The sequence below is a fragment of the Macaca fascicularis genome, chromosome 9 (genome assembly GCF_037993035.2).
Source record: "Macaca fascicularis isolate 582-1 chromosome 9, T2T-MFA8v1.1".
Classification (NCBI taxonomy): domain Eukaryota; kingdom Metazoa; phylum Chordata; class Mammalia; order Primates; family Cercopithecidae; genus Macaca; species Macaca fascicularis.
Genome location: NC_088383.1, coordinates 241,381 through 263,004, shown reverse-complemented (window position 1 = coordinate 263,004; position 21,624 = coordinate 241,381). Strand labels below are relative to the sequence as shown.

Genomic DNA, 21,624 nt, shown 5'->3' with positions numbered 1-21,624 from the left:
TGAGACCCTGAGCAAATCATTTCCACAAGCATCAGGCTCCCCATCTATGACATGGAAGTAAAAATAGCAATCTTGACAAAATTGTGATGACTACAGACGTGTACCTAACCTCTTATTTACCGCCTCCCGATAGAAGATATTGTAACTCATCCCATTTGAGAGCAGGTGGTGATCACCCCATCCTGTGAGATTCAAGTATAATAATTATCTGGAATCCCCCATCTGCAGGCGAGGAAGACCCAGCAGCCCTCACAATGTCTTCTGGAAACTGGATTTTGTTTGAAGGGTGAACTGACTCCAAGTTTCTTCTGTTTTCACGTATTGTCCTTCCTACGTGTCTCCTGGGGTTTTTCCCTACCTCCCAATCTACATTAACCTGATAACAGCCAGCTATGTTTTCTAGAATTCCCCTAAATTGACTCATGCCAAATGCTGAATACAGTAGATTGGGAGGGTTCATTAAATCACGATAGAGCATCCTAAAGAAGGAAAGTAGACACCTTTGTTCTTAAAGGGTCTTCAGCCATCCCACCCTGGAGGTGGTTGCTGATTGCCTCTTCTCCTCGGGCAGTCTTGTTACTATGCATCACTTTTTTTTTTTTTTTCCTGAGATGAAGTCTCTGTCACTCAGGCTGGAGTGCAGTGTCATGATCTTGTCTCACTGCAACCTCCATCTCCTGGGTTCAAGTGATTCTCCTGCCTCAGCCTTCCGAGTAGCTGGACTACAGGTATGTGCCACCACACCCAGCTAATTTTTGTATTTTTGGTAGAGACAGGGTTTCACAATATTGGTCAGACCGGTCTTGAACTCTTGACTTCGTGATCCATCCACGTTGGCTTCCCAAAGTGCTAGGATTACAGGCGTGAGTCACCGCACCCGGCCTGCATCACTTTTTATGCCTCGTCTTCATCCTTACAGCTTCTCCTTCCTAGGGGCCTCAACTCCCAACCCTGGAGTAAGGGTCACAACTGTCCATCTTCATGCAACACAGCTTAGTTCCCCTTCTTCTCCTCCCCACCATGCCCTATGGGCTGCTTTTCTACAACCAGAATGGAGACCCAGGGAGATCTGCTAAACTAAGACAGTTCTCACCCCTGGGAGAAAAATCTACTTCCCAGTTCTCAGTCCTGCTAAACTATTGTTAAGATAAAGAAGGACCATGATAAATCCTATTGGCTAAGAGAAGAAGATTCTCCAGGTTGCCATAGGACAAGAGAGGAAGTGACAGAATCTGCAGCCATTTGGTCGAATATGTGATATGTGAGTCATTCTGAGGAATACGTTAAAATTCTGTACTCAGATCTTGGAAAATGATATTGCCAGTAGAGGGAAGAATGTAACAAAAAACCCAGGCAGAAAACAAACAAGTGTGTGTGGAGAAGAACAATAATGTGATGTGAATGAAGGGTTCGGTGTCATGAGTGAGAAATGGCTGACCGAAAGTAGGGAGATGCAGAGAGGAAGATACCACGGGAAGACTGAACATCACATTAAGTGATTTAGGTGATTCTGCCTGCAGTGCAAATATTTTGGGCTCTGAAGTGAAGTCATCAAAAGGTTTACGTCTGTAATGGAGGATTGGTCTAGATAGCCTCTCAGATCCCACTCGGCTTTGAGATCCTTGATTCCGGGTCACACCTGCCGGTCTGGAGGGCAGTTCTTCAGGGTCATGAAGGAAGGATTCCAGGAGGCTGGAACATGAAGGACATTCAGGTGACCACATCAAGAGATCAAGTGGGGTAACAAGAGCCTGAACTAGAAGGAATGCAGTGTAAATATGAAGAAGAGGAAATGGGAAACTGACTAGAAACGATAAGTAGAGAAAAAGGGAAACGTGTGATTCCAAGGTTTAGAACAGTATTTGTAAGTTACAGTCCCACAACTTCTTGCATAAACAGTATCTAAGAGAGTCATTTTAAAAAGAATAGCAAACTTCCAAGTTCCACTGAAAGACATCAGCATCTCTGTGGAGTGAATTGGGGAAAGAGAATGAAGAAGTCTGTTCAACTTTTAGATATACAAAATGTGAATTGAATTGCATGAGTGACACCAACAATGTGAAGATATTTAACAGGAGCTCTTTTTTCCCTTTTTGGCCTGTAGTATTTAATCCTTCTATCATCATTATCGTCCTTTCTCTAATTTAATGTCTTTGAACCTTTCTTCAAAAATCCACTATGTATAGGTAACACGTTTGTGAGATTATTACTAGACCCTCTAGGAGGTTTCATTAACCCAGTTTTGATAGTTCAGGTAAGTCCTCCACCATTTTTTTTCCAAGTTGTCTTAGCTCTTTTGGGTTCTTTAAATTTCCAGACACATTTTGGAATCTGCTAGTTCATTTCTACTGAAAAAAAAAAAAAAAAAATAAAATAAAATAAAATGCTGGGATTTTGATTGGAATTGCATTAAACCTCTGATCCACAAGGGCAGAACTGACATCTTAACAATATTGAGCCTGCTGATCCATGAACACAGTATATCACTTCATTTATTTAGTTCTTTAATTTATCTCAGCATCGCTGCCTGCTTTACAGTGCATAGATCTTACACATCTTTTGTCAGATTTAGTCTTAATATTACTTTGTAAATTTCCATTTCCAATTATTTCTTTGCCAGTGTATAAAGAGATAAATACTGCTTATGGAAAGTTTGCAAGATACAAGCTAAACACAAACTCACTTATTAGTAAGGAATTTATTATTATTAGTTTTAGTGGCTTTTTGTGATTTCAGGAGATTTTCCACACGGGTGATCACGTCACCTGCAGATACAGATAGTTTTAAATCTTATTTTCTAATAAGGGTGCATTTTATGTGTTTTAACTTGCCTTATTGCACTGACTAGACTCCAAAAAAATGCTGAAAAGCAGTGAGAAAAAAGTCATCAGGTGGGATGGTAAATACAGCCCTTGTTCTTCCATTTTGACCTGAAGCACCCAGTGTGATCATTTTCTCATTTGATTTTTGTGAGGACTTTTTGTTTCCTTTTTTTCCTTTATTTTTTTTTAAAAATACACTTTATCTTTTAGGCAGTTTCACGTTCACAGAAAAATTGAGGGAAAGGTGCAGAGAGACCTTCTATATGCCTTCCCTTCCCCCACGTGCACAGCCTCCCCAACTAACAACACTCCTGCCCAGAAGGAGCATTTGTAATAATTGAAGAACCTACGTTGACATATTGTCACCCAGAGTCCACAGTTTACATGAGGGCTCCGTCTTGGTGCTTGTTCTATGGGTTTGAACAAATATGTCATGACATGTATCCACCATGATAGCATCGTACAGAGCAGTTGCACTAAAATCCTAAGAATCTCCGTGTTTCACCTCATCATCTCTCCCTCTTCCCAACACCTGGGAAGCACGGACATTTTCACTCCATAGTCTGGCCTTTTTTGGGATGTCCTTTAGTTGGAAGCTTACAGTATTTAGTCTTTTCCGAGGGGCCTCTTTTGTGTAGCCGTGCATGTTTAAAGTTCCTACGTGTCTTTTCATGGCTTGACAGCTCACTTCCCTTCAGTGCTAAAGAATATTCCATTGTTTGGATATATCACAGGTTATTTATCCACTCACCTAGTGAAGAACATTTTGGTTTCTTCGTTGCCTCCAAGTTTGAGCAATTATGAATAAAGCTGGAATAAAATTAGCAATTATGATTAAAGCTTCTATAAATGTCCATGTGCAGGTTTTTCTGTGAACACAAGTTTTCAACTCCTTTGGATAAATACCTAAGAGTGCAATTGCTGGAGCACATGTTAAGAGGATATCTCGTGCCCATCAATGATACACTGGATACACAAAATGTGGCACGTATATACCACGGAATACTATGCAACCATAAAAAAGAATGGGTTCCTGTCCTTTACAGGGACATGGATGAAGCTGGAAGCCATCATTCTCAGCAAACTAAAAGAGGAACAGAAAACCAAACACCACATGCGCTCACTCATAAGTGGCAGTTGAACAATGAGATCACATGGACACGGGGAGGGGAACGACACACACAGGGGCCTGTTGGGGGGTGGGGGCAAGAGGAGGGAGGGCATTAGGACAAATACTTCATGCATGCAGGGCTTAAAACCTAGATGATGGGTTGACAGGTGCAGCAAACCCCCATGGCACATGTATACCTATGTAACACACCTGCATATGTATCTAAGAACTTAAAGTAAAATGTAAAAATAAAAAATAGGGAGTATAGTTTGGTAAGACAATGTGATAATTTTACAAACACAAAACATGTCATACCCACTTCCCCACCTCCCTCAAGTGCTTTCAACAGCATCCTGTTGCTGTTATTAAGAGAATAAAGCATCTACCATCATCTCCCAGCCCCTGCCTGCCTGCCTTCATTCTTGTCTTGTGCCACTTTCTCCCGTGTTTACTTCCTTGCACGTGCCTGTTTCCTGCTGCAAGAGGCATTCTGCACGCACCCCCATCTCTGTTTAGACCGTGGTGTCCCTACACTCCACCCCCCTCAACAAGCAACCTCTACTTCTCTCCAGACTGCAAGGGGATCATACCTTCCAGAATGCATCGGTTTTCTACCACTCATCCCAAGATACGCCAGATTCTTTTACAGCATAAATTTAGAGAACCCCGCTTCCCTTTCTTTGGTGCGCTTTCCTCAATTCTTCATCAGAAACCCATTAGACTGATTGTCATATTAGTGCCCATTCTCCCCATCAGGCCGCAAGTTCGTGTGAGCAGGGGCCACAGTCATGTTGGTGAACCACGGTATTCTCAGTGACTATCCATGTGCTTAGAAAGTATTTGCTGAATGAGTCAATGGGTCTGCAGTTCCAACCAAAGCTAGAAGCTTGACTTTGGAAGAATGAAAGTAGATAACATCTCCAAAGCAGACCCCATAGCATGAAAAAAGAAAGGAAGAACGGAGGCAGAGCTGAAGGATGAATATTGGCACAGGAGTAGGTGAGAGTTTGATGTAGTTTGAACTACATCAAAATCTTAAGAGTAGACAAGAGAACAATATGTTGTTTTTGTTCATTCTTTTCAACATTTGCAAAGTTTTTTGCCTTGAGTGTAGTCACTTTTGCAATCAGAGGTTACAGTGCTTGATGGAATGAGGCCATGAAGCACACACACCACCGAGTTTCTAACACAGAGCAATCTGTGAGGAAGGATGGAGACACAGGAAAGGTTCATTTTAAAGCAATGCAAGTGTTTTTTTTCATAAAGGCAAAAGACATTTTTTGAAGTGTTTGCATCATACACAAGTCTGCTAAATTTGGTCAAAAAACAGAGAAAACAGTAACAGAGGAACACTTTAGCCCACAAGGAGACCAGCACACCCAGCTCGAGGCCACTCCAGATGAGGAGTGGAGAGTGGTTTCCTCACAGCTGACCCACAGGATCGGGTAACACAAGCAGAAGGGAAACATGGGGACCACAGAGACATCAGACTGTGGACTTCATAGCAAGAGACAGCAACACAAACTAGCGGAGTCATTAAAAACTATGGTAAAAAGAGGTCCACATTCTATTTTAACCTGAAATCAGTGGCACGGGGACCACCACACCACCCTGCAGTTGCCTCCTCCCTCCCCCACACACAGCAGCCTCCTGGGACAACATCCTACTTCCAACTTGCAGTTGCCTCCCGTCCCACCCCCCCACAGTGGCCCCCTACGACAACATCGTACTTCCACCCTGCAGCTGCCTCCCATCCCCAACACACAGCAGCCTCCTGGGACAACGTCCTACTTGCCGGCCACAGCCTGGAGCCCCCAAAGCATGGAGGGGCTTAGCGAGCCACACAGCATTCCCCCTTCACACCTGGGAAGTCAGCCCCTCACTGAAGTGGGTCCTGTGCCCACCAGCTGTGCACGATCAGAGGTGTGAGGTTATGGACCTGGTCACCCACTGTGCAGAGAGGCGTGAGGTCATGGACCTAGTCACCCGTTGTGCACGATCAGAGGTGTGCAAGGTTCCAGACCTGGTCACCCACTATGCACAATCAGAGGTGTGAGGTGATGGACCCGGTCACCCGCTGGGTATGAATAGAGGTGTGGGTGGTTAGTGACCTGGTCACCAGCTCTGCACAATCAGAGCCATGCGAAGTTGCAGACCTGGTCACCAGCTGCACCCAATCAGAAGCTTTTGAGGTTAGGGACCTGGTCACCTGCTGTGCACAGAAGTGTGAGGTTATGGACCTCGTCACCCGCTGTGCATGATCAGAGGTGGGCCAGGTTAGGGACCATGTGCGTGGTGATGGACCTGATCAGCAGCCAAGACACCTGCCGTTTCCAGTGTCATCCCGGCTTCTTTCAAAACTGGAAAAGTCTTCAGATATTTCCCAAAAGCTTGTCCATCTTTGAAAACGATATGCGTGTGCACAGGTGATACCGATGACTGAAGATTGAAGGTTAGAGCATTCCAGCCCCATGCCCATGTCCCATCCCATCTGCGAAAACTTGAGCACAAACATCTCCCTCTCTGAAGCTCCCTGAACCCTGTGGCAGGCCTGAGACTCAGGTCCAGTGTCCTGTCAGTTACACTGAACAAAATGTAATTCAACACTGGCCATGGGCCCTGTGCTTTAAAAACCACATATAAATCTCCCAAAGAACTACAATCTATGAAAGCTTTCATGGCTAGTATTTTAGGAAGACTGATCAGTCTTGACCTAAATCAAAGCCGACACTGCCCAAATTCACTCTAACCCCAGCTTCGTGCACAGGCAGCCATCGCCTGGCCGTCAGGGTGACCAGCAGCCTGGGCACAGACAGGACCAGCGCCGGTCCCTCCCTGCACCTTAAGGGGGCTTCTGAGCTGCTGTCCATGATCAGTGATGGTGACGCCCAGAGCAGCTTTCCGGGAAAGCAGTAAACCTTTCAGGTCCTCACCTCACGAGGATGGCCATGTATAAATCAACCGCCTTTGTTACTGCCCTGCCATTCTCAAAGAGGAGACGGGTTAAACTTCTTTATCCACATGCCCAACACAAGGCACACCTGCCCCAGCACGAGGCTCATCTACTTAATCCCGGGAAACTCACACAACCCACAATCAGAGGCCGCACACAATCAGAGGCCGCGCACAATCCGAGACTGAGCACAATCAGAGACCACACACAATCAGAGGCTGCACAGAGACCACACACAGAGACCCACACAATCAGAGGCCACAAAGAGGCCAGAGGCCACAATCAGAGACTATACACAATCACAGGATGTGCACAATCAGAGGCCATGCACAGTCTCTGCAACCTCATCAGAAACTGTTTCTGACCATTCACCTGAGGCCACCAAGTTTAAATGAGAGGCCCAGGTTTTAAAAGACAGCAGGAGTTCTCTGAAGGCAAACTCCGTGCATTCCACCATCAGCACCATTTGTGCCTGTCACGGTCAGGAAGAACCACAACCACGTCTCGGTGCCCTTGCAGTGCAGGGCGCTGCGTTTCTCCCCCTTTCCAAACCCGCGGCGGCTCCTGGCGACCCAGCGCCTCTGCTCAGCCACACGCCCCCAAGGCCTTCCTCCCTCACCCCACAGGGGAGCTCCCGCAGCCGGGCTATCTGGCTCATCACTCCGATTCAGTCACTTACACCCTCATTCCAGGCTGAAAATCTCTTCTGAAAATATCCAAATCTTACCCACGTCAGGCTCCATCTTTTCCCCAGAGCTCCTCATCCCCTCCAGAGCAGCAGCCCTGGTGCCCGTGCAGCCGGGGCCTGTGGGCAGATCCGTGGGCTCAGAATGCCCAGCCCCTCAGCCCCTCTGTGTGTCCCCTTACTCCCTGCTCCCTGGCGTTAATGCCCTCCGTCTTCGATTTCCTGATAGGCAAAAGGGGGTTAATTCTAAGAGTGCTAACCGAACTGGATCACTTAACACCATGTCGGGCCCAGAATACCCCTTGGTCAATGACAGGTATTGCTGCGCTGTTACCATTGCGCTGGGTCCAGGTTTCCTGTGAGCCCTTTAGGCTCTTTGCCGTAAAGGCCACTCAATGGTCCTGTCCAAGCCTGTCTGTGGCAGATGGACAGGTGAGTGGCCGATGCACACGTGTGATGCTGAATGGGATCGTGCAAAGCTGGCCCCGCGTATTGTGGTCAACGTAAGAAAAAAGTCGCCCATGCTTGCTTGCTGCTGCCCTGCGGTGTCCAGAAGGAGCCGCTTAAAGGCAACTGCGCCGCACCTACCTTCTTGGAAGGAGACGGCAAGACCAGACTGGCTGGAGCTGGGAAGTTGTGCGCTACAGATCAGGGCTGCGTAACCCAGGGAAGGCATCACTCGAAACACGTGCTGGAGGGCAGCCAATCCGACCCGACCGTCCACCTCCAGGGTCAGCCATGGGGCTCCACTTGATGTGTCATCCTGATCACCCCTCACAGAGCAAATGAGCCTTTGACTTCAGCCTGTCCTAGGTACAACACCGACTCCCACCTCCCACGTCCTGAACCAGCCTGTTCCGGGGATTGCTGTGGAGGTAGAGGAGCAGGCCCAAGACATCTAGTGGCATTTCCTGGCAAGGACACTCACCATGCTCGACCATAAAACTCGGGTCAACTGGTTTTTCGGAGGGACTGTAATTTAGTTGTGGCACGCATGGATACTGATTGACCCAGGGAGGGGCACGGAGGAGGCTGAAGGAAAACCCATGGTGACTGCGCCAGGCATTCCCGCACACACCGACATCTTCAGACTGGGGCGGCGTCCTAGTCTTACAATCAAACCGAAAGCCCAGAGAAACTAGGGACCTTGTCCAAGACCAGCAACAGGTATGTGGGCAGCTGGGATTCAACTAAGTCCTTTCCTGGATCCATCCGCGCTGCTCCCTGCCCCCACTCCCACCACCCCGCCATGGCCCCCGATAGACACAGCAGGTCTGAACATCAGGCACCCCGCACGCAGAGTACGGAACAGAGCCGGCTTCCGCAGTGGGATCTCACACACATCCCACTCCCCTTCTTGCCGAATGCCTCGGGACTCTGTGCGGTCAAGTCTGCAGATGTGGCCTCACTCTGCGCTAGGAGATCTGGGTGGCCGGCAACGTTTTGCAGAGTGCTCCTCCAGACGGGGCTCGTCGGCTGATCCATGAGACACAGGACACCTGAGAGAAGGGCCGACAAACCCCACAAAGTCGCTCCCAACATGGAGAGGACAGGACCACAGCGGGGCTCTCGCAGTCCACGCTTTGGACAGGTCTTGCTGCAAACTGTGGTGCTCGTCAGGCGCGAGGAAGTTTCCCAGGGCAGGAGCTCTAAGTGACACAGCAAAAGCGACACAGGCGATGCAGCAGGATGTACTTCAGCTCAGGGCTCAGGAACCACGGGGTGCAGCGTGGCCTGCAGCAAACCAGACACATCAGAAGCCAATGTCCCACCTTTTACATTCAGTGACATTGAACGGAGGGAGTTATATGTAGCAATCATCTTCCTGGGGGACCCGTACAGCACGCATGACCACCGACACTGACCACGAGTCCTTCCTAGGTCCTGGGGGCTACCCCACTTTACACGCACGGTTCCATGCACAAATCTACGCGTGGCAGTTGTTAGCCCCAGCTTAGAGATGAGGAAAACGCTGCTGGAAAAGCTAAGTGAGAAAATCAGACTTCAGCACACCTGCCATCTCCAAGACCACTACTACTCTATGTGCTAGGGTCTCAAGGGTTGGGTGTGTGGCATTTTAAGTGACTAATTGTAGGTGGTTTTCTTCTCTCCTACACCTGTTTAGCCTGAACGTGCACGTACATGCTCTGCTGCAGGTGCACTGCCGTATGTAGACCAGCAATGCTCTTTCCTGCCTCGGGTTCTCGTCACTGCCTTCCGGAAAATCTCACCTGCTTTACAGCCAAGCCAGGTAGGCCTGGTCAGCCGCACAGTGAAACTCCCGCAGTGTCAGAGCTAAGTGCTGGCTGAGACTTTAACGGCGAAGACAGTGGAGTAATGGGGATAAACTGAGCAAAACTGTATTGTAACGCAGATGAACGTCTAGAAGCAAAAGAAACTGACACCCCTGAGAGCAGGCGACTGTCTCTTACTATGATGTTAATAGCAGCTTGCTGTTTCCAGTGTCTCCGTGTGCCAGGGTTTCCAGTCAGCGTTTGTGTTTATCTGCTCTTGGGCTACCTGATCAAACCTCTGCAGAGATCAGGGATATCTAAATTGACCCAGTATCTGCAGGCTGGCTGCTCAGAGGCCGTGGTGTGGAACGGCCAGGACATCGCTTAGTCATACGGGGCACAAGCATGTCACTTGCCACTCGTGTCTTTCTGTTTCATCAAACCCTCTTTTCTCCTGAATATTGACCATAGCAAAGTCATTAGCCTTTGAGATGCATTTGAAACATCAACTTGCTTTGTTCAAGAGGTTTAAGACACACGTAAGTCTTTCTTGCCATGCTCAACACACACAGCCGGCCGTTTCTGAAGTCAGTGTTTCTGGAACAAAAGCCTCGGCCTGCCCCAGTGAACATTCACACTGAGCACACTGTCGCAAGGCTGCTTGGCCAACCAGCAGGGGGCAGGAGAGAGCTGCAGGGGCCACGTGGGGTCCCTGCAAAGGCGCCTCACTCCCTCAGTCAAGCGCGGTGCCTCCTGCCAACCCAGTGGCTTCCTCCAAGGGGAAGAGGCCTCTTCAGCTGCTACTGCACTGATTTCAGACGGCTCAGCCAATGGGGCAACAGATTCAACAGAGTTCCATGTTGTTTAAGGAAAACTTCTGTTACCAGGCAACCTTAGTACCATATTCAACGTAAAATAACCAACAACATTGTTTCCAAAACAACATGCTACTAGTGCCTTATCCTTCAATGCTGCTTAAACACGGAAAAGTATGAGGAAAAAAGAGCATGGCACTTACTTCTTAAAAAATAACACCTCTTCCAGGTTATTTTTACCCCTATCATAAAGACTTAGAACTGTGGATTCCCTACAGGAACGTGGAGTGGGGGTGGATCCCCACACTGACCCAGCCTCACCCCAGGTCAGTCATCCCCCCACCACGGGGTTCACACCTCTCCAGACACTGTCACCTCATCAAGGAAAGGTGGCGTCTCTGAGCTCTCTTCGCAGGAAGCACCCGAACGGGAGCTAGAGACACAGACACACCCACAACTACTTTGAAATCCTAAACATATTTAAGGACTTCATTATTAGTTTTTTAAAACTGTAAGAACAAAGTGACCCTGGTTTTAACCTCTCTGCCACAATAACACCGTGTACATCTGTCTTTTGCTATTTGTTCCTTCTCCAGCAGCTGCTGCCTGGCTGGCCGACTGCAGAAGAACAGCCTCTGGTACTCCCGGGAAGCCCTCGGTAAAAGCGTGAACACCACGATCACGTCTCAGGACGCCGCACATGTTAGGGTCGCCCACAGACCGCCATTCCCAGTGCCTAGAAGGCACTGAACGGGCCTCCTGCTCTTTGTAAATGTCAACTTTCCTAAGCTAAGTTTTCTTGAAAATTTTTAACTGCAGTCCACACGTACTTCTTTGTGTCCTGTTTTTATCCTAGAGGAATACTTTTATGGAAAATTAAGCTTGCAAGGTTGAAGGATTTTCTGAAAGTCGACTCCTAATCCTGGAAGAAAAAAAAAAAATGGGCCAAAGGTGGTGCTCACGCCTGTAATCCCAGCAGTTTCGGAGGTTGAGGCCAGGAGATTGCTTGAGCCCAGGAGCTCGAGACCAGCCTGGAAAACATGGCAAAACCCTGTCTCTACTAAAAATACCAATAATAATAATAATAAAGCTGGGCATGGTGACGTGTGTCTAGTCACAGCAACTCAGGAAGCTGAGGTGGGAAGATCAGCTGAGCCCAGGAGGTGAAGGCTGCAGTCAGCCCAGATTTGCATCACTGCACTCCAGCTTGGGCGACAGAGTGAGACACCGTCTCGAAAAAACAAAAAGCAAAAACAACTGTATAAATCATTATAGAAGGGAGCTGGCCAGGCGCAGTGGCTCACGCCTGTAATCCCAGCAATTTGGGAGGTCGAGGTGGGCAGATCACCTGAGGTCAGGAGTTTGAGACCAGCCTGGACACTATGGCAAAACCCCATCTCTAATAAAAATACAAAAATTAGCGGGGCATGGTGGTGGGTACCTGTAATCCCAACTACTGGGGAGGCTGAGGCAGGAGAAGCACTTCAACCCTGGAGGCGGAAGTTGCAGTGGGCCGAGACTGCGTCACTGCACTCCAGCCTGGGCAACAAGAGTGAGAGTCCACTTCAAAACATAAAAATAAAAATCAAGGGAGCTAATGTTTTTCATTTAAAGGAAGGGAGAAGAACATTCAGTATTTATACCTCTCAAGCACACATCTCCAGTGGTGTCCTAAAGTATTCAAGATACACATTCCTACAAATATAGCTCAAAACTACTCACCAAGTTACATGCTAAAAGCACATGCATTGTAAGAATGCTACATTATATTTTTTGAGCATCTGTATCCAATATTTTAGCATACTGGCAGTTTTCCCTTCAGGTGCTGTATGCCTAAATTATTACATGTTTAGTCATTCATTTTAGAATTTATGACTATTATGCTTTAGGCAATAAACATAAGCTACTAAATTAATGACTTAGGGGAAAAGTTACTAAGTTAACTTGGAAGTTAAACTTTGCAAACTGAATTTGTTGGACCTCATTCAAGCTAGATGATCAGTTTTTTAAATTGTTTCCTGTGTGTTTCCCTCCAGGATGGAAATAGCTTCACTCTCATCCACTGTGCACACTGCAGCCCACGCCTCTCGTCCACCGCGCCACACTGCAGCCTGCAATTCACCCTGTACCAGGCTTTCCACACCGTACCTGAAAGTCACTAAGTATAACCAAGAAGGAAATGAAAAGCAGATAAATGACCTCCACCCCTACATCCAGCATGCAAATGTTAAACATTCATCAAAGTAAAACCAAAATCCCATGTTAGCTCACAATTGTAACTGGTAGAGTTATGTGCATGGCAATTTAAAAAGTCTAGTTAAGTAAAAACCTAATTGAGACTCTCAAGAAAGACATCTGCAAAGATTGACAGTGAGGAGAGGACTTCACTCTGCATCCAGCCTGTTCTGGAAGCCACGGCCAAATATCAGGTTGTATAGATCCGAAAAGCAGGAAAAAACAAGTGTTGAAAGGTGTACAGTCTCAGCAATGTACAAATTCGATGTAGGATGCTCAGAAACCTTGAATTTCCAATCAGGAAACAGCAACATGAGCAAGTTTCCCAGCAGTGCCCACTTTCTACCTACGGCACGTGTAACAGTTACGCTGGCCACCTCCGGGGGGACAGAGGCTTCCTGGTCACATTCGCTCTGGCAGCCACACAGCTGGCCCCGCCAAACACCTGTCTAATACTGAGGAACCACTCTCTCCCTGGGCTTTGCTCACTCTAGCCAGGAGAGCATATTTACAGAGTACTTTACTGAGTCCTCGTTCAATGCGTCAAGCTTGTTGAAGGCAGGGCAACCCCATTCCTGGCCCAATTAAGTGAACTGAGCAGAGCAAATGCCTCCAGTTGGACGGCACTCAGTCACAACAGCAGTGGCCCCTGTTCACAGGGCGCTGGCTTCGTGCCGAGAACAGTTACAAGCGTCTTCTCTCTGTCCGAGGAATGTGCACTGCAACCCTGTGGGGCCGTCTGCAACGTCCACCAGAGTTCTGAGGCAGCCAAGTCCAGGCTGTCCGTGGGCCTTGCCACGTGGCCGTCCACGTCCCCTGCAGATCAGACCTCACTGCAGGGACCACGGGTTCCAGGGCTGCCTTGAGGCACATGCTCCCTTCACCACCTCCTCCTGGCCCCTGACATCAACCCTCACCACTGCTGCCAACACTTGATTTTCTCATGGCTCCTGAGGGGCCTGTTCTGCCCTTCCCTGCTCCCTGCGTCCGGCTTGGAGGGTACCCACATCAACGCCAACGCTCACGTAATCACCAACCTTTCCACGGGGCTTGATGCCTAGGAGTCTCAATATCAGAAAGTCAGATTCCTGTGCTTGTTGGAGAATTTCTTCCCATTGTACAAGTGAAGGAGATAAAATTCTAGGTGCCTGCAATAACCTCATTTCCACAACGAAGCAACTTCAGTAGTAGCACAAAACAAACAAACAAACAAACAAAAAGCTTTTTTTTTTTAAACTTCTTTTATACAAGCTAAATACAATTTAATTTTTACATCCACATTCTCATCAGCTCCCACCTGGTGAGCAGGCAAATAGTAATTTTCAAAGAAACAAATTGTTGCATAATTTTAACACTTAGCATTATCACTATTAAGCAAGAAGTATCCCAAAAATACATGATGATCTTGTTCTCACGTTCAAAAATTGATTGTCACACAGTGAAATAACACTTAATGCAAAGGAAATTTTCTTTTCAGGTATCTGTTCTGGAAAAGAAAAAAAAAAAGATTTCTGGCAAAGAGATAAACATTAATTATGTAACAATCCAAAATGCCTCTGGGAAAAATGATGTCATCCAATTAGTTCTTTGAAGTGTTACAAATGCAGCTGAGTTTTAATAGTAATTTCTCCATAATTATCAAAAGAGTCTTTAAAAATCTTAGTGCTGAAATAACTATAAATGGATATAATACGCAAAGCAGAAGAGTTAACATTTGGGGTAGATTTTGGCCCATATTTTTAACATATGCATAGTTATTCACCTAGTTGAAGCTTATCCCTCTCCTCCTAGGCTCTTCAAGACTGATTTTCAAACATAGACTGGCTTTTGGTACATGAAGGCAGCTTTAAAAGATGTCAGGATCAGACCGGGCACAGTGGCTCAAGCCTGTAATCCCAGTATTTTAGGAGGGCAAGGTGGGCCGATCATTTGAGGCAAGGAGTTCGAGACCAGCCTGACCAATATGGCAAAACCCAGCCTATATTAAATATTTTTGTAATTAGCCAAGCGTGGTGGCACACACCTATAATCCCAGCTACTTGGGAGGCTGAGGCAGGGAGAACTGCTTGAAACCAGGAGGCAGAGGTTGCAGTGAGCCAAGATCGCACCACTGCACTCCAGCTTGGGCGACAAAGAGAGACGGTCTCAAACTAGAACTTAGCCCTCAGGAAAAGCATTGAGCACCCCCCACCCAAACCAACCCAAGGAATCACATGGCAATGGTTATCATCTGATTTCGACAAATAAAGTTCTGTTCTCCCCTCTGAACACAATGGTAAACACCTGCCATCAGCCCACAGAAACTCCCAGGACCCAGTAACACTGGACTAGCAAGATCAATGGGCCACGTATGCAGGGTTCAGCAGCAGAAAGTCATGGCACCGAGAATGGTGTGTGCTCAAACCAGATTCCTTGCTTTCGGGGTGAAGAGGCTTCCCGGGAAAATCTAGTCCAGTGGGATGGTTCCCACTTCCACCATGAGGAGGAAATGGGGGGTTTCCTGAGGGCACTGACAGGACCTGGGTCTCTGCCCCTTTGTCCTCTGTCCTGTTATGGGATGAGGGTGGGCTGAAGGCAGGTTTCCCCTACATCTTCCGGGCAGGAGAGATGGAGCTGACAAGTGGACGACGCTTTTTCCAAAACATTCCCATGTTTATAACCTGTTATCAACCTGTTTTCCCTGGAGATCAGTGAAGCAGCATCATTGATTCTCTTCCATTAGGGACAACCCGGTGTTATGGGAGGCAGGAGACGACATGCGAGCTGGTCTGAGTCAGTCACTTGTGTCTGGTCCCCAGCGTGCTCGTCTATCAAATGGGCGGCCCCACAGACCAGTGACTTTGAACCAGAGTTCCATGGAGGTTGCCCAAGGACAGGGAGGGGGAAGAGGGGGAAGAGGAGGAAGAGGAGGGAGGAGGAAAGGGAGGAAGGAAGGAAGAAGGGGAGGAAGGAAGGAAGAAGGGGAGGAAGGAAGGAAGAAGGGGAGGAAGGAAGGAAGAAGGGGAGAGGAAGGAAGGAAGAAGGGGAGAGGAAGGAAGGAAGAAGGGGAGAGGAAGGAAGGAAGAAGGGAAGGGGAAGGAAGAAGGGGAGGGGGCGGAAGAGGTGTGGAGGGAGGAGTGTGGAGGGAGCACTGTGGAGGGAGCAGTGTGGAAGGAGGAGCAGAAGGGGAGTTCTCTGAGGAGGAGGGCCAAGTTTTTGAGGTGTCTTGGAGTCAGAGGTGGCAGTGGCTTGGGCTCTAGGCCCTCTGTTGCATAGTTTTAGGCTTTAACTATTTATATTTGTGGACTCTTTAAAAGATTTAATTTGAAGGAAACCGGAGTTGGGGATACCTTGCTTCTAAAACACAATTTCTCAAGCCTGAGACTAAGTGCTAGGCATTGCTCATTCTGTTACAATCATTTCCTCCTATTTAAAATCAGCCACACACCCCCAACCTCTCTTCAGGGCAAACATCTTTTCCGAGGATCTCAAACAGCAGAGCGAGCGGCCCGTGACCCCAGCCGTGGGCACGAGGAGCGAAGAGGAGACGTGTGGAGAGGGCTGCTGATGACATGAGAGGTAGAGGCCCGGCACCTCCCTCCAGGGGCTGTGCTCCTCCAGGCCTAAAGGACATCCTCGCCTCTGGGGTGAACAAGCAGCACAAACTATCAACACTTATTCCAAAAGAACAGGAAGAAAATTCAAACGAAGTTAATACAGTTACCCCAACACAACACTGCAGCAGCCCAGAAACAGGAGGGCCACTGAGCCTGAGGTGGGCGGTTCCAATAGCAGGACAGCGACGTTGGCATTAGGGCTTTTCGGCAAAGAAAAAAAAAAAAAAAAGACACAAAAGGTAACATGGGCCACCCATTATTTCCTGCCAGTGGAAAGACACCCACAGGCCCCCAGATGCCAACGGCCCCTTGGGAACGAGCTCACGCAGCACTTCAGGTCTTCGCACGAGCAGGCACGTGGTGTCCTCAGTACCCCCGCCTGTGACACACACACCACACTTGACTCCCATACCTGAGGGTCCAGGGGAATGGCGGGAAGTTCTCGGGGGACCGGGCATCCTGTGAGGGCACTGCATGACTATGTACCTCAGAGGGGTCCCCGGGCAGGTGCTCTCTCTCCAAAGGATGAACTGGATCCTGACCACACCCAGATTGCGCTGGCCTCCAAGCCGAGCGCCAACATCTCACATCCAAAGGGATGCACAGATGCCTGCTGCACGTGGAGCCCAAGCCCCTCGCAGAGCTCAGGACGAACCCAGTGTCCAGGCCTGGGGCCGTCACCAGCCAGGAGAGGTGTCCGGGGCACTTCCCAGCGATGGCCACAAGAAGAAACAACTCAGGACAAAGCCAGTGTCCAGCCCCAGGGCCGTCACCAGCCTGGAGAGGCGTCTGGGGCATTTCCCAGCGATGGCCATGGGAAGTAACAACTCAGGCCCATCAGGGGCTTCCTCACTATACGGGTGTTAGAAGTAGAGACAGAGGTTCAGGTCTAGTGGCACAAACAGCGAAGGATCCCATGGAAATGCGGGCGTGGCCCCTCCATCCCAAAAGCCTGCATGGCTACTCCATTCTGCTCCCATCACACACATCCCCACACAGCCAAGCCCCTTCTCCTTTCCCCCACTGGATTCATCAAATCAAACCTCGCTGTCCTTGGAAAATGTACCATTAATTTACTTACTGCCCAGTAAAAAAGCACACTTCCAGTTAACATGACACCCCCGCTACGATAGAACAGCCTTAATTCAGACATGACGCAGAGGAACAGAGCGAGGAGGGGTCGAGGGCCGTCCTGGAATCGGCAGCTGTTTTCTGGGGAAAGTCCCCCTCCCACCCGAGCCCGACACTCGAGCCACACTCTCCCCATGGTGTCTGAAAACTCCATGAAGACAGGGTCACTCTGACCCCTTCACACCCACAACGCCAAAGAGGAGCAGGTGTTCAGGAAAAGTCTCCTGCTAGTGCTGAAGACAGGAATAATCCCTCGTGGTGCCCAGAATGTCAGGAGAAAACAAGGCACCATGTGGACGCCTTCCAGGTGAATTCTGGAATGACTCTGCCGAATGCCAGTCATCCTTTTACAGAACAAAACCAATACCGGAAAACATGTGTCGCCAGCAGAGAGATGGTCCTTTTGATGGCTTACAAACACACCTACGTTACGCTGAATTTATCTCAAGCCACCCTCTCTGTGCTAATGTAAAAAGTCTCCTTTATTAACCAGTAGCCTTTTTCATCTGGTGCTTTATTAACAAGCAAGACGGTCCTGTAACACTCAGGCATTGTTGAAAACGTCAAATGGAAGCCTAGAATCCTCTTCCGTGCAGCTTCACTGCAAAGTATTTTGACATGAGCCAAATCATGCTATTCCTACATCTCCACAGGAAACTCAAGGCTTCATCAAGGAAACGCAGCATCATTTCTGCTAGGCACAGAAATTGGTGGGGTGGGCATGGGGTTGAGGGAACATTACATAGAAAGCACAACGCGATAATCACCTGTATGAGAGCCACACTGGCCGGCAAGCCCCGGTCGGCTCGGTCTCTACACAGTCACAGACGTGAGGCCTGGAGGGCAGACACCTGGCACTGCTGACTACCCCAAGGTCGTGGCCTCTGCCCCTTCTCTGCTGCTCATCAGCTCCAAGCTTCTGGCAACACCGCCTGCTGCCCCCACTGCCTCATCGACTCTTCGTGAAAAGCAAATGTTGCCAGGATAGCTTATGAGTACATTTGCCAGGAAAGCAGCTCCGATTGACGCTGAAACCCCTTCTCACACCCCTGGCAGCTCCCTTGCCCCCGATGTGTACATGCTTGCAGCTCTGACCTTGCTCAGTGTCCACACAGGCTCTGTCCACTGGAGAGCCAAAGGCAGACTCATTGTTGAGTCAGAAATACACAAAGAGGGTGAAGGTTACAAACTGCCTGCCTGCCCCTCAAAACACAGGTTGAAATCCTCAGCCTCAATGTGATGCTGTCAGGTGGTCTTTGGGAGGTAATGAGTTCCCGAGGCTGGAGACCCTTGAATGGGATTTGTGCCTCAGAAAGGGGCCCAGCAAATCCCTCACCCTCCCATTGTGTCAGGGCCAGAGAGAAGGTGTGTGCCAACCAGGAAAGAGCCCACACCAGAATTCACCCGTGCGGCACCCTGATCCTGCCTTCCAGCCGCTAGAACTGTGAGAAACAAATTCCTGTTGTTCATAAGCCGCTCAGTCAATGGTGTTTCGTTACAGCAGCCTGAGCTGCCTGAGATGACGATGCTCACCGCCCTACAGAAACGGCTACTCCCCTCTCCCAGAAAGAGGGGTTTAATTAAAATCCCTGTCTCTCCTCGCGGCCACCACAGATCTCACTCCCCCACCCTGTAAGCCAGCAATTGTTAGGATTAAAGGAAAATGAGGATCCTTTTAGACCAGCCCCTCCATATCGGTCTGAAGCCTGTAACTTTGCCCAATTCCACGGTGGCCGTGTCACTGCATTGCCCATGTCAGCTCTGTGTCTGCACTGGGTCCCAGGCTCTGCACAGACTCCTCTAGCTGCCCATCAGCACTGCCATTTCCCCTTCTGCTTTGCAGGTTATCCTTCAATATCCAACGCCCACCCCTCTGCAACCCAAGGCCTTCCGATCCAGGCATTCGGGGTGGGCTCAGCCATGTACTGCAGTCCTTGACTCAAGTAACCCAGGCCCAAGGCGTTGGCACCAATGATCTACAGGCTGTGGGGTCTACACAGCTACTCGCTGCCCCAGCCACACCAGGGCCCGGGAGGGGAGGCAGAGGAACCTGTGAAGTTGCCAACAGCCATATGGGAACAGGGGCCCCTGGGATGAGGAGGATGCCATGGAAGGAAATTCAGAGAAAGAAAGAGCCCCAAGGCTGGACGGGTCATGCCCAAAGCCTACACTGCTGAATTTTCCAGGTTTCTGAACTCAATCGCTGACCTACACAGCACATGTTTCCTGAGTGCTGACCCCGCGTGCCATTGGATACAGCAATAAAGTAGGACCCCCACCTCCCCCTTCCCCGACACATACACAGGGCCTCCGTCCTGGCGGGAATTCAGGCCTGGGGGCCCAGTTGGCACCGCGAGCCAAGGAAGGGGGCCATTTCAGACAGATAGTGGGTGCAGCCTTGCCAAAGCCCAGCAGTCACCTGCACTGCCACAGCCAGGCTGAGTCCAGATCAGCCGCACAGAAACCTGACCCTCTCAAGGGCACGCCTGAGCTCATTAGGGACAGACACCGTCTCCTGCTGATCTCCAACACTTTCTCTGCATGTCTAGTTACATATGGACGACGCAGTCTCGGAAGCACAGCTGTGACTCTGGAGACAGATCCCAGGCCTCCCCCTGCTCCTCTCCGTGGTGCCATTGATGGGGAGGGGCCGGTATGGCCGCGAGGTCCCATACCCACAGCCACCATGCCACGGAGACACAGGCCTTCGACGATTATTTCTGCCAAAGAACCCTGCTGCGTCTTGGAGCACACCATGGTGGGCGGGAAGCTCCACCCGGAGAAACAGCGATGCTTCTCCCCAGAGCCAACGGAGGGCACCCCCCACCCTGCATTCAGCAGATTACTTACATTCTGGAAAACATCTGGGTTAATGGGGAACAGTAAAATGAAAAGGTCACGCTAGAAAGTTTAGAAGGTTGTGTGGAGTCTCAGGAGGTCTAAAGATTTCTGAACCAAGACTGCTGAGGGCAACGAGCTTACAGGGAAAGTTTCCACACGGGCCTTCAACAAGCAACGCTCAGCAGGGAGGAGCCACGTTCTGGGCAGAACCTCAGAACAAGAACATCGGACACCACAAAGTCACAACAGAGCCAACAGCAACTGAAATACAGCGCTCTCCTAAGATGTGTGCAGAAAGTCACCACACATTAAGATGGGGGAAGAAAAGGATAAGGTTAGAAACAAATTTGAAATTATTTCTGCATACATAAAATTTCTACATCCACTGGCTTTCTTTCTGGGAGTAACAACTTTTACATGAGATGCACATCCCCGTTGGAAGGAGTTTGGGTTTTCCGTGGGCAGAGTCAAGGGCTCTCCAAGAAATGTGAACCTTTTCTCACTCACTGAGCCGCGTGCCCTGAGGCCGTCCTGGCCTGTCTGAGCCCCTCCCTGGCTCTGCCTCCAGCCAGCTCCTTCCAGCACTCACCCCGCTGCTCCCAGAGCCTGCACTGGCCCAGGATCTCCTCTTCTGCTGCTGTCAATCTTCCACTTTAGGGTAAATAAGTTGGAAACTAGAAAGTTATAAGACCCCTTAGCTTTTTAAAAATTTGTCTTCTCAGAAAACAATACTAATTCTACTTCCATGGTTTAATATGTTGCCCCCATCTGCATGTTCATGGATATGTGTTTTTATATATTTTTTAATCAGTACTTATAAAAGCATGCACTGTTGCTACATTCAGTTCAATTACATTTGATGTAAGAAGTTTTAATTTCAGTGAATTCAGGCACTCAAAATTTAAGCCCTCTGACATCTATTAATCAAATGGGAAAATGACAGGTAGATATTACAAAAATCAAGAGAAGTGTTTAATGTAAATCTTGCACTTTCAAATATTTCCACAAATGTAATGTATACATTAGTACATAACCTTGAGCATTTTCACAACTCTTTGCACTCAAATTCCATTCTTAACTTTTATAGATAAATCGACATCCATATGTGATTTTAAGCAGCTCCAACATCAGCTCTTAAAAACAATCAGAAATGTTGCGGGCAAATCCCACCAAGCAGCAAATAACGGAACTGTATCCAACA

At 48.7% G+C, this 21,624-nt stretch overlaps 2 long non-coding RNA genes across 8 annotated transcripts in view; one reads left to right on the top strand and one right to left on the bottom strand.

The window, feature by feature from the left end:
- The window catches only part of LOC135964982 (uncharacterized), a 144,124-nt gene that overhangs the window by 32,731 nt on the left and 89,769 nt on the right, over window positions 1-21,624 (bottom strand). For all 6 annotated transcript variants that reach the window (XR_012417306.1, XR_012417308.1, XR_012417304.1 and 3 more), the window contains exon 2: window positions 3,574-3,632. This is a non-coding gene — a long non-coding RNA (uncharacterized lncRNA). The remainder of the gene's footprint in view (window positions 1-3,573; window positions 3,633-21,624) is intronic.
- Window positions 8,890-14,075, top strand: LOC135964984 (uncharacterized). Of its 2 annotated transcripts, XR_010577730.2 has the most exons (3): window positions 8,890-9,822; window positions 11,217-11,388; window positions 12,657-14,075. It is a non-coding gene; the product is annotated as an uncharacterized lncRNA (long non-coding RNA). The 2 variants fall into 2 exon arrangements; XR_010577729.1 differs by lacking the exon at window positions 12,657-14,075 and having other exon boundaries at window positions 11,217-11,446.